The 17,554-nt window shown below is 45.6% G+C and overlaps 1 protein-coding gene across 1 annotated transcript in view; it reads left to right on the top strand.

Moving 5' to 3' along the window:
- The window catches only part of KIAA0319 (KIAA0319 ortholog), a 2,335,945-nt gene that overhangs the window by 112,060 nt on the left and 2,206,331 nt on the right, over positions 1 to 17,554 (top strand). The window lies entirely within an intron of this gene.

The following is a 17,554-nucleotide window of genomic DNA, read 5'->3' as shown; positions in this document are numbered from 1 at the left end:
TTTGACATCACTGAACAACTTCGGAATATGGTAGTGTTTGTATCCATTTACTATGCTTATAAATTGAAATTCAGGGTTTAAAATGAATTTATTCAATAACATAAAAAGGTAATTTGCTTTTTCCTGAAGGTAGTGCGATCTTGGAGTTGGTATATTTGATTTGTGGCAGTGTGGCAGTGAAGCTGTCTACATGGGGGGAGCTTGCCCCCCTGCAAAAAGAAAGGGAAAAAATACTTGCAGTCTTTTCCATACCACAACATGCCCATTTGACCTTTCAATCACTAAGGGTATGCCTACTTCTGTGCAGACGGACCTGTGAGGTACTTTTGTAATACAAAGCTTTCAGTTGTTTTTGACAGCAACAGCACTTGTTTTGAAGTTGTAATTAATTAAAAGACTAAGCTTTGTGCATCAATCACTAGTTTTGTTTGGTGAATCACTTTTTTCTAGGAGTACCACGTGTCATTTGGGAATGATTGTAATATTATTTTATAGGTTTTCAACAGAGTATTATTATTTTATCACTTTGCGGTGACCATTGTTATTTCATTTAAATGTATTCTCACAGCATGCATTGTTTTCCGGGTGTTGGCCAGCAAAAAAAGTTTGAAAAGATGCAATCCAATGAATTGGGAATTCAGCATATAGGTAATGTTAAGTAATCCTATCTCACCTTCATTCTTTACATATGGGATTGGAGCCAACCCTCGGCTCAACTCGGCCTATTTACAAGCTGGAAGACGTCTGGTTGGCTCGTGGCTAGGTAGGTATCCCATGGTGCACCAGTACAATCTCCAGATCTCGTTTGCCGCGTCGTTGAGTTTGGTTGTGCTTCTCTTTGGCTCTGGCTAAGTGTTTGCATATTTTCACCTTTTTCAAAGTTTTCTTCACTGTTTAGCTTAGATTAGTTATTTGGTTCTATATAGTTAAATTGTTACTGTTGGTGGTATTCAATTAGCGTAGTTATAAAGTTGTTATCTTATATTTGCGCCATTTGGTGCAATATTTGGCCTTTGGCCGTTATTTTCTTCTTGGTATCCCGTGTACCAGGTTTACTATTTGGATTAAAGTAGGTGCTTTTGCGCACTAGTATTCTGTCTGTTTATATAGAATTTGGCAGTTTACACTTGCTATTTAGAGTTATTAGATTGCTGTTAGCATTGTTTTGCTAATGTTGTTGACAGAACTTCGTTCTGTTAGTTTTTGCAGTTTACTCTTGCTATTATTGTTCTTCATTGTTCTGTTGAGTGTGCTATTCGTCCCTTATAACTGTTGGGTCTGTTTAAAGACCCTATTCCCTCTTGCCCGGGCTAGGCCCGTTTAAGTTAGAGAACCTCATCCTTGTGGTATCTTCCTTTCAGCAGGGCCAGGTCGTTTAAGTTAGAGGACCTAGTCCTCCTCCTCCTTCGTCTTCTTCTCTGTGTGCGTGTGTTCTATTGATTTAAGAATGTCTAAAGAGAGTAAGGAGCATAAGCCATCCAGCTTCAAGAAATTTATTAAGTGCTCCCAAAAGATGTCCTTAACGGATGGTCATGGTAATTGTGTTTACTCTTTAGAGGCCATCCATTTGCAGGAAACCTGTTTATTCTGTCATGCCTTTAGTCCTAGGGTGTTGCAGGAAAGGAAGAACAAGTTAATTCTAAAAGGTATTCTTAAACCTTCCTTCGAGGAAGACTTGTCTAGTTCCTCATCATCCTCCAAATCTGCTAAAGGGAAGTCCAAATCTGTCAAGAGGCCCTCCCCGGCACTGGCTGGTGTCTCGGAGCCACCTCTTAAAGTTGTGAAAACTGTCTCATCGGCTCCACAGATCTCGGAGCTAACTGAGAGTGGCATTGTTGTTGCAGGGTCGGTTCCAAGTTTTTCGGAGCCGACCGCTGGGACTCTTGGGACTACTTCTCAGAGCCGGTCTATGGACCCTCTACAGGTCTCCTTGTTAGTGAAGTCTCCTTGGTACCACCAGTGGAGCCCTTGGCTCCAGCTCCAATTGTGGCTGCTTTGGAGCAGAGTTCTGCTCCGACACTTTCGGTGTCGTCCGTAGTGTCCAGGGATCAAAGCTGTCCGGTCGGCCCCGACAGGGATGCTTGGAACCGAACTTCTTCAGTTCCGAGTCTTCCTCTCGGCGTGTTGGCTAGGGTGAGTTCGGACTCTGCGTCTATCTTGGAGCCGATGGCTCTGGCGCTGATGGCATCCTTGGTCTCATCGGAGCCGGAGAGGTCCTTGGAGCCGGAGAGGTCGGCTTTCGAGATGATGAGGAGTGTGCTGTCCCGGCCGTCAGCTCCTACCGGGGGTACCGGCACTGTTCCCCCATAGCACCTACTTCTGTCTCAGCTCCTACTCCCTCCAGTGGCAGCAGAGCCTCAGGAGCCACCGGTCGGTGGTGCCCCTATTCTTCCTAGACCTCCTCAGAATGCCCTTCCGAGGAGCCCCCATGGAAGAAGACTTGTAAGAGGAAACATTTCGACTCCCAGGATGAGTCTTTGGCATCTGACATTGACCTCGAGGAGTCGGAAGAGTCCCCCAAGTCATCCTCTGATGATGTCTCCTTCGTAGACATCCTGGAGATCCTTAAACAGTGGTGCGATTGGCCTACTGTCACCCCTTCTGATGAGGAGTCAGTGTACCTGAAGGCTTTCGGGTCTCAACCTTCTGCCTCTTGGGTGTCTCCACCTTTCGATGAACTGATGGATTTAGTTAGTTGAAAGGTGTGGGATACTCCTGATGCCGTGGAGCCAGTTCCCAGGAGACCAAACAATTTTCTTTTTTCCCCCAGAGGGAAAGACTTTTTATCTAAAGGTGTGCTTGTAGATGCCATGGTGGTAGTGGCGGCCACTAAGAAGGAGTTAGCTGAGACTTATTCTTCTGTTCATCTGCCGAATAAGGAGTCTCAAACGATGGACAGATACGGGAAGCGCATCTTCTCTTCAGAGGCATTTACCCTTAGATCGCTGAATTACCTTACTCACTTTACTAGGCTCCAGAGAGATCTCCTTAAAGAGTTAGGAGATTCTATACAAGGTACATGCACTGAGGGAGTCCCTGACAAGGTTTCTGACCAGTTGTCCACCTTGACCTCTATCGTTAACTCCTCCATGCGGCTTATCTCGTATGCAGCAGATGGTACGAGCAGGGCAGCAGGTTCAGGAATTTCCCTGAGGCGTCATTCCTGGATACGTTTGTGTAACTTTGCGGAACCGTTTGTCTACCTTTACCAACTTCTCATTAAACGGTTCCTCATTGTTCGGATCCAAGGTAAAGGACACTCTCACCCGGTGCGAACAGGAAGGAAAAAAACACTCTGCTGTGGGTGTACGTTTTACTGTTCTCTCTAGACCATACCCTAAGGGTTAGAGGGGTGGTAAAATGTGGTTGAAGAAGTCCCAGAGGTTTTTCCAGGAGGCACAGATTGACTCCTCCTTCAGAGGCATAGGAGGAGGAAGAAATGGTAGACGTCGCCCTAGAGGCAGGGGTGGTCTGCAAAACCAGGGAGGTCGAGATTCCTTTTGGGGCCAGCCTTACCAGTGCTCCTGATGTGGGGCCCGACTGTGCTTCTCTGGGGCCGGTTGGAGGTCGCATTTCTTTGTATCCAGAAGCCTGGCTAAGTATCACTCAAGACAAGTGGGTACAAAGAATTATAACCAGAGGTTATGTAATACCCTTTTCTCTTCCACCTTTTGTTCCCAAAAAGATCCCAGATGTTCCATCCAATCACAAGGATCAGGCAACTGTAGAGGTCAACAAGTTGCTATCAAAAAGAGTCATCCAAACCGTCCCAGCAGAACAAATAGGATTCGGAACTGACTCCAGATTCTTTTTAGTGCCAAAACATACAGGGGACTGGAGGCCCATTCTGGACCTCATCCGATTGAAAGAATCAGTAAAGAAAGAAAAATTTCGGATGGTAACACTGCAGTCTATACTCCCGTTGTTAGAGAAAGACAATTGGATGTGCTCAATAGATCTCCAAGACGCTTACTATCACATAAAAATGGACAGGGTGTCAAGGAGTCATCTACGCTTCTGGCTGGGAGCCAGTCACTTCAAGTTCCGTGCTCTGCCCTTTGGTCTCACCACAGCCCCCAGGGTGTTCAAATGTATGGCAGTAGTGACAGCTCACCGGAGACGTCTAGGATTCCAGGTGTTTCCGTATTTGGACGACTGGCTCCTGACTGCCCCACCAGGCATCTACTCCTTCAGGGCAGGGACAGTACTATTCAGCTTTGTGCCCAACTGGGAATCTCTCTAAATTGGGAAAAATCTGCCTTATTGCCCTCTCAATCTGTAAATTTTATAGGCGCAGAGATAGACACAGTAAACATGGTGGTTCGTCTTCCTGCTGAAAGGGCACAAAACCCGGTGTTTCAAATTCAGTTTCTCCTTCCCTTGCGAAGGGTCAAAACCAAGATTGTTCTGCAGCTCCTTGGGACCATAGCTTCCACCATACTATTAGTGCCACTAACCAGGTTATACATGACAATTCTTCAGTGGCTCCTATCGTCCCAATGGTCCTTTCAGCAACTTCCATTATCCCATCACATTCTACTGACAGAATCTTGCAAGAAGGACCTCCTTTGGTGAACATTACCCAATCAACTGTCCACATGCTATTCAGTTGTTCCTCGCCAACCCATTGTCACTGTGACCACGGATGCCTCGCAGATAGGGGGGGGGGCATTATCAAGGCAGGACTGTACAAGGCACATGGCAAGACCACGAGGCCCACCTGCATATCAACGCTCTAGAGATGAGGGCAGTGCTCATGGCGTTGCAAGCACTTCATGACCTTCTTCCTCTGGGGACAATTGCAATACAGTCAGACAACATGTTAGTAGTATGGTATATCAACAAACAGGATGGAACAAGATATTACCTACTCTGTCGAGAGGCCATGCGAGTTTGGGAATGGGTGATATCTTCCCAGCACTTTCTAGTGGCGACGCACATTCCAGGGACGACCAACATGATAGCTTAGCCAGGCGATTCTGATGCCTCATGAGTGGTCTCTGAAACAGGAAATATCGGAACAGATTTTCCGCAGATGGGGACAGCCTTGCTGCGACCTCTTTGCCAGTCCAATCAGTGCCAAATGCAGCAGCTACTTTTCCCTTATCCCCCCTCCGGGGGAGTCACCCAGAGATGCACTTGTTCACGATTGGCCCCTGGTTCTTCTGTATGCTTTTCCTCCCATTTCCAAGGTGATTCAGAAAGTGAAACAGCTGAAAAGCAAATTGATCCTCATTGCTCCTTACTGGCCTCATCAGGTTTGGTTCCCCTTCCTCGGGCCTCTTCTCCTGGATGATCCTTGGAGTCTGGACCCAGTTCCAGACCTGTTGATTCACATGTCAGGTTCGCTTCACACCTCGTTGCACACCCTCAATTTGACAGCATGGCTGCTCCAGTTCCATTTCTAGTCAGGCTTCACGACTTCTCACCTTCCGTGACTCATATCCTTACGTCTTCTCATAAACCTTCAACTAGGAAACATTATTCCAGTAAATGGGAAAGATTTTCTCTTTGGGCAGAGAAAATGGATGTTGACTCCTTCACTGCCTCCATTCCTGTGGTTTTGGAATTTGGAATTTCTTTCTGAACTATTTCACCAAGGATCTGTGTCTGCCACTATCAGAGTCCAATTGGCAGCGATTTCAAATTTCCATTTGGGGTTTCCAGATTCCAACTTGATGTCTCATAAATTGTGCAAAACCTTCCTCAAAGGTGCCACTTTGCTCAGACCTCCGGTTCAAGAGCCTGTGGCCTCATGGGATTTAAACTTTGTGTTATCAAAATTAACATCTCTGTCCTTTGAGCCTTCTCATTCATGCTCTTTGAAGTTCTTCTCTTGGAAGACGTTTTTGCTGGCTGTCATGTCTTCCAGATGAGTGTCAGAGTTGCAAGCCTTATCTGTTAAACTGCCTTACCTGATTTTTCATAAAGACAGGGTGTGTCCCTTCGTACTAACCCTTCCTTTGTTCCCAAGGTCTGTTCCCATACCACCTTGAATCAGTCCATAGAACTTCCGGTTTTCCTTCCGAATCATTCCAATTTAGCTGAGTACAAGTTTCACCAACTGGATGTCCATAGACAATTACGTTTTTTTTTTGCACCGGGCTAAAGACATTAGAAAATCAGATCAATAGTTAATTTCCTTCTCCGAATCCAGGTTGGGCTTACCAGTTTCCAAAGTGACTCTCTCTAACCGGATCTCTAGCTGTATAGCTTATGTTTACAGTTCTGAGGGCAAACCTTTACCCTTTAAAATCAAGGCTCATTCTGCCAGATCTCAATCTACCCTCTGCAGCCTTTCAAGCCAGGGTTCCACTTGACAATATTTGTTCAGCTGCTACGTGGGCTACCCCTCACACTTTTATTACTCATTACAAATTGGATTTAATCTCCAGCGGTAGAGCTTCCTTTGGTTCCACGGTATTCAGGAGTATTTTTCCTTGAGCCACCCAAGGATAAGGTGCTAGGGACACTGTCCCATTTGTAATGAATGAAGGTGAGATAGGACTACTTAACATAAAGAAGTTATGTACTTACCATAATGTTCCATGTTAGTAGTCCATCTCACCCTTCATTCTTTCGAACCCGCCCTCCTTCCCCCATCCTGGAAGTACCTGGAGACAGAAAAGTACTAATTTCATTATTTATGGAGACCTTTTAGTACTGGCTTTTTCTGTGGGCTGTTTATTTTTTCTAGTCAGCAGCAAACAAGATCTGGGGATTGTACTGGTGCACCATGGGATACCTACCTAGCCACGAGCCAGCCAGAAGTCTTCCAGCTTGTAAATAGGCCGAGTCGGAGCCGAGGATTGTCTCCAATCCCATATGTAAAGAATGAAGGGTGAGATGGACTACTAACATGGAACGTTATGGTAAGTACATAACCTCTTTTTCTGATAATTACGGTTTCACAAAGCGGTATTAGACAAAATGATCATTCGATCAAGTGATACAGATCTGACTATAATTACTTGAAAGGGGATTTTTTTTTTAAATCTGCGAATGCTTGTGTGAGCAGACCTCTTTTTACTTTGCTTTTAAAATTCTCTCCGGGATTCAATAAAGCTTACATGGAGTGTAAAAATAGTGCATTCACTCCTGCATGGAATATGGCCGCTGAGCGATCCAGTAAAGAAGCCTGGGGACGTGCACGAGCCTGGCAGTACTATTCCTACACGGACACAACTGAATAATGCTAATTACCTCATTTGCTGGTGAAAACCATGCAAATGAGGTGAATTAGCGATTCAGCAAGCAGGCAGGCATCTGTGCGGGAATAGTGTGAGATGCAGAAATGTATTCTGCTATTAGCCGAATACATTTCTGTAAAAATCAAAATGGAGGCATGACAGCTCAAAGTAAAGCATGTATTATACTCCTTAGGTGTGCCAATGGCCAAGTATTTGGCCATTGGCATGGAAAAGTGTTGCAAAATTATAAAAATAAAAGTTTATTTTTTGGGGCCGATTTCGGCCATTTAAGCATAAGCAGCAGTGCACAAACAGGATCGTGCAGAAAAAAATGTGAAAAGGCAATTTTAAGTGAAGTCTGCATTTTGCCATTATAGTCTATGGCATACAGAATCAAAACAATAACAGGTAACACTGGTTGCTAAGGAGGAAGGCTGTGGTGTAGTAGTGTAACCAGGAACTAAGGCAGTGGGGTATGCAAATGAGCACATTTTACTGAACCACTAAATGGGAGACCATTCTTTGGCTGCACCTAACCGTGTAGGAGCTATAAGGCAGTTCTGTAAGCAGGAGAAGCAGCTAACATGAAAAGGGGGTGTGTCGTGCTTGGTGTAAGCACATTGGAGCTCCATGGCTCCCATTTGAGCTTAGCTAAGCACAGCTAAACAAGGGGGTGTGTCTAAGGCTGTATTGACTTATTCCATGAAATGAAGAGCATGTCCGTGTCCAGGGGAGAGCCATTTCTCATTGCTTACCTTAGCTAAATGGGTTTGCACATCGCACACCGGGTCTAAATTGCGCGGCACACCTCGGGGCTTAAAAGGGGAGGAAATCGGAAGGGAAAAAAGAAGAAAAAGGCAAATAGCAGAATAAAAGCAATCAAGTACAAATAAATTAGCAAGCAGGTGGAATGTATCATGGCCAGCCAATCAATGTGCAAACACCTTTCAGTCTGGTTTTCCCCACAAACCTTGCACCATTGGTGTACACATGCAGGGGAATTTTAACCAAAAAATGTTAGGGGCTGCCATTGCTTTGATTTATCAGTATGGGCTAGAGGCTGAGGGTGGTGAGGAGGATAATGCTGACAACCGTCCCAGACTGAGGAAGAGGAGAAGAGTGTTCAGACCCAGGGTAACCTACCAGGGGCTACATGATCTGGAGATAGTAGAGTGCTACAGGGTGGACAGAGACATACTTCAGCAAATCATCGAGCTGTGCTGACCTCAACTCAGACCCAGAGCTAACAGAGGGGAACCCATCCCAGTGGATACCAAGGTATGTGTAGCCTTAGGAATAGTAGCCACAGGTACTTTCCACAGACATACTGGGGACATGATGGGGGTCTCACAGGCATCTGGATCCGGGATACTCCACCAGTTCCTGGATGCCATGCTACCACATTCCGGTGAGCACATTTACTTCCCCAACACCCATGAGGAGAGGACCAGCAATATGCATCTTTTCCACTGTGTAGCAGACTACCCTGAAGGTACTGGGTGGATTAGACTCCACGCACATCCACATCAAAGCAGCACCCAGTGAACAGGATAGGGTCTACATAAACCGCAAGGGCTTCCCCTCCATCAACCGCCAGGTTATATGCAATGCCCAGGGCATTACCATGAATGTTTGTGCTGGCAGCCCTGAAGCCATCATAACTCCCACATCTGGCATTCGTCACAGCTGTATCAGGCATTTGTCAGTGGGGACATCCCATATGGCCATCTGATGGGGGATGCTGGCTATGCACCGGAGCCTTGGATGAGGACACCCATCAGAAATGCGCACACACCCACTCAAGAACACCACAATGAAGCACACACACAAACCAGGATTGTTATAGAGTATGTGTTTAGGATGCTCAAGTCATGGTTCTGCTGCCTTTTCTGGTGGAGCCTTGCAGTACTGTCCAGCCACATGTGCAAACATGTTCATAGTATGTGCCATACTACACAATATGATCCTGTCAAAACAGCTGCAGCAGGAACAGCACGGGGAAGGGCCACATAGCCCCCCACCATTGCCAAGGTCCCCACAGGCACAGAGGGACATGGAGGAGGAAGCCCCTGAGCCTGCTCCTGTAGGCAGATGGAGGCGTGCCCAGTATGCCCAGGCCTTGGCAAAGAGGCAATGCATAGCACACACACTGACACTGTAGGGACCCAGGGACTGATACCTCTTTCTGACTTGCATACATAGTAAAATGGATCCCACACAAATCACACTACCTGTAGCTTACCATGTATAGCAGAGTACTGCATACATCTGACAGTCAGCCCTCATCCACCGTCCCCACAACAGGCACAAGGTAAGTCAGTCTTCTAAACAATAAATGAATGGAGGAGTAGTATGTTCTGGTGGCATATCTGTGGTATCGCTGCATGCATACAAGGGAAATGGGTGGCCTACTGGGGTAGCAGCAGACAACTGACAGCTATGTGGGACACCAGGAAATGTCTGCCCAATACTGGCTTCTGCACACTATGCAGTATTATCCAAGGTGAAAAATCTCACTGCAGTATATGCGGGAGACCAACTGGGGGGGGGGGGTCATAGGTCACATGCATGGATGTCAGTGTCGGGATCCCATACTCACCCCTCAGATTCACCCAGCAAGTCAGCCATAGAAAACCATAAAGGAATGTCTGGCAAAGGCCCACAAATGACGACAATGATGGAATACCCCCCTACAGACTTGCACAGTGATATCACAGCAGGCGTTGCAGTTGCAGTGCGGATCTGAAGGGTAAGAAGTTTGAAACTCAGTTGTATGCCATTGCAATCTAACTTGTGGTCTCTAGTAATATGCCCCTATTCTCCAAGACAGGGGACAATACTGTGCTAAATGAAACCAAAATGTAAAGCCAATATCAGCACAGTATGTGCAAATATGTACTGTTGACAGGTGTGCCCCCCCCCACACACCCATATTCTCATGGAAATGCAGTAAGATGTAAGTTTGTAGGGTAATAGCAGCAGAGCACACATTGCCAGGGCTGTCCCAGTCAACATAACTTGTTGCATGTCCACAATATGCAGGGGTCAGTGATCTATGTATATGTGTGGAAAATACTGTCAGGATGTGGCCAGCACTTACTCCTGGCTGTTATGTCTTAGTGGCCTAGGTGCAGTACTGTGGTAGACAGGGCCATGTTCCAAGAATCGCACTATTTCGCATGTCAGCTACACCTACGGCGGGAGTTGTACACACTGTCCAGATGTCAGTATCCATTACTGCTGGTAAGATGGACAGGTTATGGACAGGGGCCACACATATGAACAGTACAGAGGTTGGAGTACCATACCTCCCAACTGTACAGACCTTTTGCAGAATGTACAGAGGTTTGCGTCATATTTGTGGTGTCTTTATCATGAAATAGTGGTTGTGTGGCAAATCATTGGCAAACTATGAAAGTCTAAAGGAAGAAAATATTGACGGATTGTATTGTCTCAGACTTCATACCCTATAGAAAAAGCATGCTAATGCAAAATCTGTTATTGCATCACCCTTCTAGGTTTGTAAGACCAATAGTTAAAATGGTCCCTATACTTAGACCTTTGTCACACAATTACGTATGGCTTTGTCCAGATATCTGGCTGTCATACATAGAAAGTTATGGTGCCTAGTAGCAGAGCAGGTAACTGAAGGTCAGTGTACTGGCAGGTCACAAAAGGTTGCCACCTTACTGTGTCAGCACTGACAACATGTCACTGGCCAACAGCCAGACCCCTGGAATGGCAGGTTGTCACAGAAGGAGCACAAATATGCTTTGTATATCTGTTCTGCTTGTCCTAACATTGCATTCGCCTGCAAAGTATTTGCAAAACAAGAAAAGGTCATGTCAAAACATCAGTGGCAGACAGTGGAGAAACAGATATCACACCCATAACAGAAAGCAAGCAAGTAACAAACTGGTCCCCCAACTATGTATGGCAGAACAGTATCAACACCTTGTCCCCATGTGTGGGCCTTCATCTGACTGTCATATGTGGGCCTGTCCAGATGTTAGAGTCAGTGACAGTCTGACAGCTAGGCCAACATGTAGCTGCATAATACCATAGTAACACAAACTGTCTGAGGACCCCAGCAGATGTAGTGGTGCAATGATGGACAACCTGCCAAATAGGTATGCTCATAGGTGTGTAGTCCATAACCTTGTGTGTGATGCTATGGCATTTACCATGCTCACACCAGAATTACAAATACATAACAGCAGCCATTGTGGGCAAGGCCTGTGACTGGACTTCAGAAGGATAAAGAGAGACACAGAAGGGGGAGGAGAACCACTGGCCAGACAAATGGAGACTGTGTACACCAGAGCACATTTTGCAGTAACATAGGTGCCCTGTAGTGTATGGAGTCAGTAAGTATCACCTGCAAATACACAGCACACACCCACATAATTGGAGGTCGACAACAAAGCAAACCCCAAGTAAAGGACATCTCAGAGGCAAAAACACATGAGAACTTCCCAAACCTACACACCACAGACCACGCATACTCCATACACCAGGGTCCTACAAACACTAAGGCCTTGCCATACACACAACATATTACTCATTGAAGACTCCACTGTGAGACCCACAGATGTGCCACACACCAGGCAGGATAAGGAGAAAGTCATGATTACTTGTTTGGCAGGTGCCATAATCTGCCATATCACACATGCACTCAAGTCACCCCACAAAAGGTACAGGTATCACACTAGCCTGGTCCATGGTGGTGTGAATGATGTCAGAAGTACCTCACAGACTATAGAAAAACAGGCATGATACAGTGTGCTGAATATGTGTCCCATGCCGTAAGCAGCATCCTGCTGTCACCCAGAGTGATGGATCAATATGAACAGAAAGTGATTGTCAGTAACACCTGACTCACCATTGTCATCCCAGGGGTGATCCACTGCCTGGCATCCTGGGAACATATGAGTGACAGAATGCACTGCCTTGCTACAGATGGTCTGCAGTAGTCTCACATGGCCTACAAACCTGTGGCAAAGGCCCATGCCTCACCCATAGTGCCATTGTAGGGAATGTTATGGGGTCCATACTACCAACATAACACAGTCAACAAAATGCAAATGAAAGGCCATGCTGCTAAATGCTAATAACATACCTCTCGACCTCGTAAAGCAAGAAGTCTGGACAAAGCCATACATAATGGTGGGATAAAGGCCCAACTATAGGGACACTTAAAATAATGAAATAATACTCTCACAATGTTAGAAAGGTGATAGAATAACAGAGGGGGTGTGTAGTAGCATGGATGTCATGAAGGGTGTGAAGTCTGAAACTTTAATGTTCGGTCATTATTCCCTGACTGCAACCCTGAGTGATTTGCAACAAATTTGATAGAAAACCAAAAACAATGTTAAGGGAAACTGACCAGATATATGAGGCATGAACCTGGATAATCTGTGATAATCTGTACAGTTGAGAGGTATGGCCACACCAGGATATGACCTTTCGGGTAAAAAGAATACCGCACAACCAGAGATCCCCAGCCAGTATATCACCAAGGTGCTGGACCTTTTACACAGTTTCTTCAGTCAGTTGACTGTAGCCACACCTCGCATCTGGCTGGATTGTGCAAGAATGTCTAGCCTTTGCCTCATAATATTGGTCTGTGCATCATCCATGTTGTATTTCTCTGGTAAATAACTGTGATGATCCAATGATATCTGTCAGTAGGTAATGACACTAATTTTGGGCTATTGTTTCCCCATATTGGCAGCCTATCTCCAGATATCCTGCACAAACAGGTTGCAAGGTATGGCTGTAGCACACAACACCCCGGACTGGAGTTACAACTATTCCTGGAATGGATTCCCACATGTAATATAGAAGGTCATACTGGGCATGCTCCTTCACTTAGAGAAATAAAGCCCATGTCGGAAACCACAACAGACTATATATATTTGTATTGTGCAGATGTCTTTGCATACACACAGCTATGTACACCTAACTGTCTCCACACACACCCATCAGACAGGATTACCCACTGATGTCATTCACAGTAGAAGTACCTTTGGACTAGCCTTATCCCTATAAGCTCTGTGGTGTGTGTGTGTGTGTGTGTGTGTGTGTGTGTGTGTGTGTGTGTGTGTGTGTGTGTGTGTGTGTGATAATCCAACTTTATCCAAAAGTTCCTCACCAAAAGGATAAAGGGTCTCAAAAATCTGTCCTATGCTGCCCGACTGAAAGAACTCCAGCTCTATTCAGTCGCTTACCGCTTGCTCAGAGGTGACCTTTGCCTAACATACAAGGCCATGTCAAACCCAGATTTGATGAATATGCTTCACCTCAAAAAATCTAGATCCATCAGAGCCACAAGGGCGGGAGACTTAAACCTCGACACGGCTATTAATAGGACGTGCTGGAGGGATAGATTCATCACCCAAAGACTCCCTATGCTGTGGAACAAAATCCCGGTACATGTGAGGCAGAGCACCTCGCTGGCCTTGTTCAAGAGAAATCTTGACCAATGGATGGGAGATCGCAGATATACCCCAGGGATTACCTCAGTGTCACTGCTCGACAGAGGCACAGCAAAATAATGGGTATAGTTCCCCATACTAAAGGGGTGGCGTAAGCCACAAAATGATGGGCTAGGCTTGTAAATGCCCTCGGGCAGATAGCCTAGTATGAACCTATGAATCTATGAACCAATAAGTGCATAACACTATAGTACAAATAACTAGTTAGGTGGGGGTTGTAATCTCAGTCTTGGCAAATGTAAAAGTGTGGGTGTGTGTTTGTAGGTTAAATATTTTGAGTCCATTCACACCCAGTACACTTCCCATTGCCCTACTTTAGCAGTCCTGCTGATGTCAGTTACCTTAGAAGTATATTTGGGCAGCCCTCAGCCCTGTAAGCTCTCTGGCACGTGTGATAACTGTGTAACACTATAGTACAAATAATTAGTTAGGTAGGAGTTCTAATTTCAGTCCTGGCAAATGTAAAAGTATGTGTGTTTGTGTGCGTGTGTTTGTAGGTTAAAGATTTTGAGCCCATTCACACCCAGTACACTTCCTATTGCCCTATTTTAGCAGTCCTGCTGATGTCAGTCACCTTAGAAGTACCTTTGGGCAGCCGTTAGCTTTATAAGCTCTGTGGCATGAGCGATAAGTGCGTAACATTATAGTACCAATAACTACTTAGGTAGGGGTTCTAATCTCAGTCCTGGAAAATGTGTGTGTGAGTGTATTTGTGTTTGTAAGTGTGTATATCTGTAGGTTATTTTGTGGCCTTTCTCACCCAGTACATCTCCCATTGCTATACTTTACAAGGGCTGGTGATGTTCCTCACCTTAGAAGTACCTTGGGACACCCTTCACCCTATAAGCTCCATAGCACGTGTGATAAATGCATAACACTGTAGTAGCAATAACTAGATAGGTAGGGGTTCTAATCTTAGTCCTGGCAAATGTATGTGTGTGTGTGTGTGTGTGTGTGTTTGGGTGGGAACCATATCCATTGGGGAGCGGGTTTTGCAGTTTTTTGTTGTGGTCCACTCAGCACACATCATAATGTCCACTTTACAAGACCCACTGTTGTAATCCACTGTAGAGGTAGCTGTAGACACTCTGCAGCCCTATAAGCTGTGTGTCACGTGAAATAACTGTGTAACAGTAGGGAATAAATAAGATAGGTGGGGCTAATAATCCTTTGATACCATTCCCCACTCAGGAATCATAGGCAAACAAACTCAGCTAGGGATCAACCCTACATCACTAGGGTTGCAAACTGGCTCACAGATAGAACCCACAGTGTGAAAGCAGCAGACTCCATGTCTGACTGCCGACCAGTCACGAGTAGAGTACCACAGTGTCTGGTCCTGGGTCCCCTCATGCTTGGTATCTACGCCTCTGAAGTCCAGGCCAACACGAAGGGACTCTGGCTGACAATGTTTGCAGATTACTGCAAGGTGGGTGCTATTATTACCTCCCCAAGTGATGTTGACATCCTGCAGAAAGCCTGACTGAGACCTATGACTGTTGTCAGAACCCTGGACTTAAGCTCAATGCCAGAAAATGTGTCGCCATCCCATTTGGGAACAACTTGGTTCCCATGAATCACCACATCGATGACAGTCCACTGAACACAGAAGTAGTTATAAGAGAACTGGGAACACAGATTGACAGTGACCTCTCTGTTGACCACCGCAGTGCCACTGTGGTCAGAAAGTCCTTCTGTGTGGCACATCTCATTACTAAGGGTGTTGCATCCAGGAAAAAAGAGGCCATTGTCTCTCTGTACTCTTCTCTCATTAGGCCAATCTTCATATACAATGGCCCATTTAGCATGTACCTCACTAGACACCTGCAACAACTGGAGAAGCTGCAAAAGTATCTCACAAAGAGGATCCTAGGCCTTAAACACTTGTCCTATATGGACAGACTCCAATAACTCCAACTATTCTCTGTCTCACATTGGCTACTTAGAGGTTATCTCTGCTTGACTTACAAAGCCATGTCTGACCCAGCTCTGTTAGGATGCTACATCTAAAGAAACCCAATCCGTCTGCACCACGTGCCCCAGAGACCTCAACCCCATTTCCACAATCAACAGAACATGCTGGAGGGAAAGGTTCATAACCCAGAGACGGGCCATGCTATGGGATAGACTTCACATACATGTCAAACTGCACCTCACTGGCCCTCTGCAAGAGAAGTCTGGATGAGTGGATGGGGAATAGAAAGCTCACCTCGGGGATCACTCCAGTGGCTATACTTGATAGACACACCGGGGAGTAATGTCAGGTGGCACAATGTTAGGGTAATCCTATGGGCTAGACTTGTAAAGACTTCATGGCCATTCGCCTAGTACACACCTGTGAACATATGGATCTCAGTATTGGCATACGTGTGCGTGTGCATTAGTGTGTATAAAAGTGTTTGTGAGTGTGTAAACAAGTAGGTGAAAGTAGGTTGAGGGCTTCTCAGCCAGCACACCTCCCATTGCTATACATTACAAGGGCTTGTGATGTTATTCACTTTACAGGTACCTTGGGACACCCTTCACCTTACAAGCCCCATAGTGTGTGTGGTACCTGCATAACACTATAGTACCAATAACTAGATAGGTAGGGGTTTTAATCTGAGTTCTGGCAAAGGTGAGTGTAAGTGTGTATATTTGTAAGATACAGCATTTTGAGGCTTCACTCTCTCAGTACACTGCCCATTGCCATATTTTACAAGGGCTGGTGTGTTGTTCACCTTAGAAGAACGGTGGGACATTCTTCACCCTATAAGCTCTGTGGCACATGCAATAAATGTAGAACACTGTAGTAGCAACAGCTAGATAGGGGTTGTGTGTGTGTGTGTGTGTGTGTGTGTGTGTGTGTGTGTGTGTGTGTGTGTGTGTGAGAACTGTATCCTGTGTATGTGTTTGAGTGAGAACGGTAGCCATTGAGGGGGTGGGTTTTACATTTTTAGGTCATGGTACTTCCAGTGTTTGTCCCAAGGTCCACTTTACAAGGCCTGCTGTCTTCATCAACCGTAGAGGTATCTGTTGACACTCTTCAGCCCAATAAGCCCGATGCCATGTGCAGGAACTATGTAACAGTATGGACTGACTAACAAGATAGGCAGGGCTGCTAATCCCAGACCTAGCAAATGTGTGTATGAGTGTATTTGTGTTTGTAAGTGTGTATAACTGTAGATTAAAGTATTTTGAGTCCATTCTCACCCTGTATATTTCCCATTGCCATACTTTACAAGGCCTGGTGATGTTGTTCACCTTAGAATTAGCTTGGGACACTCTTTACTCTGTAAGCTTTGTGGCGTGTGCGATAAATGCATAGCACTGTAATAGCAATAACTACATAGGTAGGGGTTCTAATCTCAGTCCTGGCAAGTGTGTGTGAGAACAGTATCTTGTGTGTGTGTGTGTGTGTGTGTGTGTGTGTGTGCGTGTGTGTGTGTTTGAATGAGAACTATATCCATTGGGTGACCGTGGTTTACAGTTTTAGGCCACGGTACTCCCAGTACACGTCCCAAGGTCCACTTTACAAAACTCACTGTTAACATCTACCATAGAGGTATCTGTAGACACTCTTCAGCCATATAAGCCCCGTGCCGTGTGCAACAGCTATGTAACAGTATGGAATGAATAACATGATAGGCAGGGCTGCTAATGTCAGTAGTAGCAAATGTGTGTGTGTGTGTGTGTGTGTGTGTGTGTGTGTGTGTGTGTGTGTGTGTGTGTGTGCGTATTGGTTTGTATAGCAGTGATTGTGAGTTTGGAGGCTTATAGGTGACAGTATTATGAGTCCTTTCCCACCCAGTACGCCCCCATTGCCGTATCTCACAAGGGCATGTGATGTTATTCACTTTACAGGTACCTTGAAAACGCATCACA

The sequence above is a fragment of the Protopterus annectens genome, chromosome 3.part0 (assembly GCF_019279795.1).
Source record: "Protopterus annectens isolate FY-2018-M chromosome 3.part0, PAN1.0, whole genome shotgun sequence".
In the NCBI taxonomy this organism is placed as follows: Eukaryota; Metazoa; Chordata; order Ceratodontiformes; family Protopteridae; genus Protopterus; species Protopterus annectens.
Note: the sequence above shows the minus strand (reverse complement) of the source record. Positions and strands in the feature narration are given on the sequence as shown.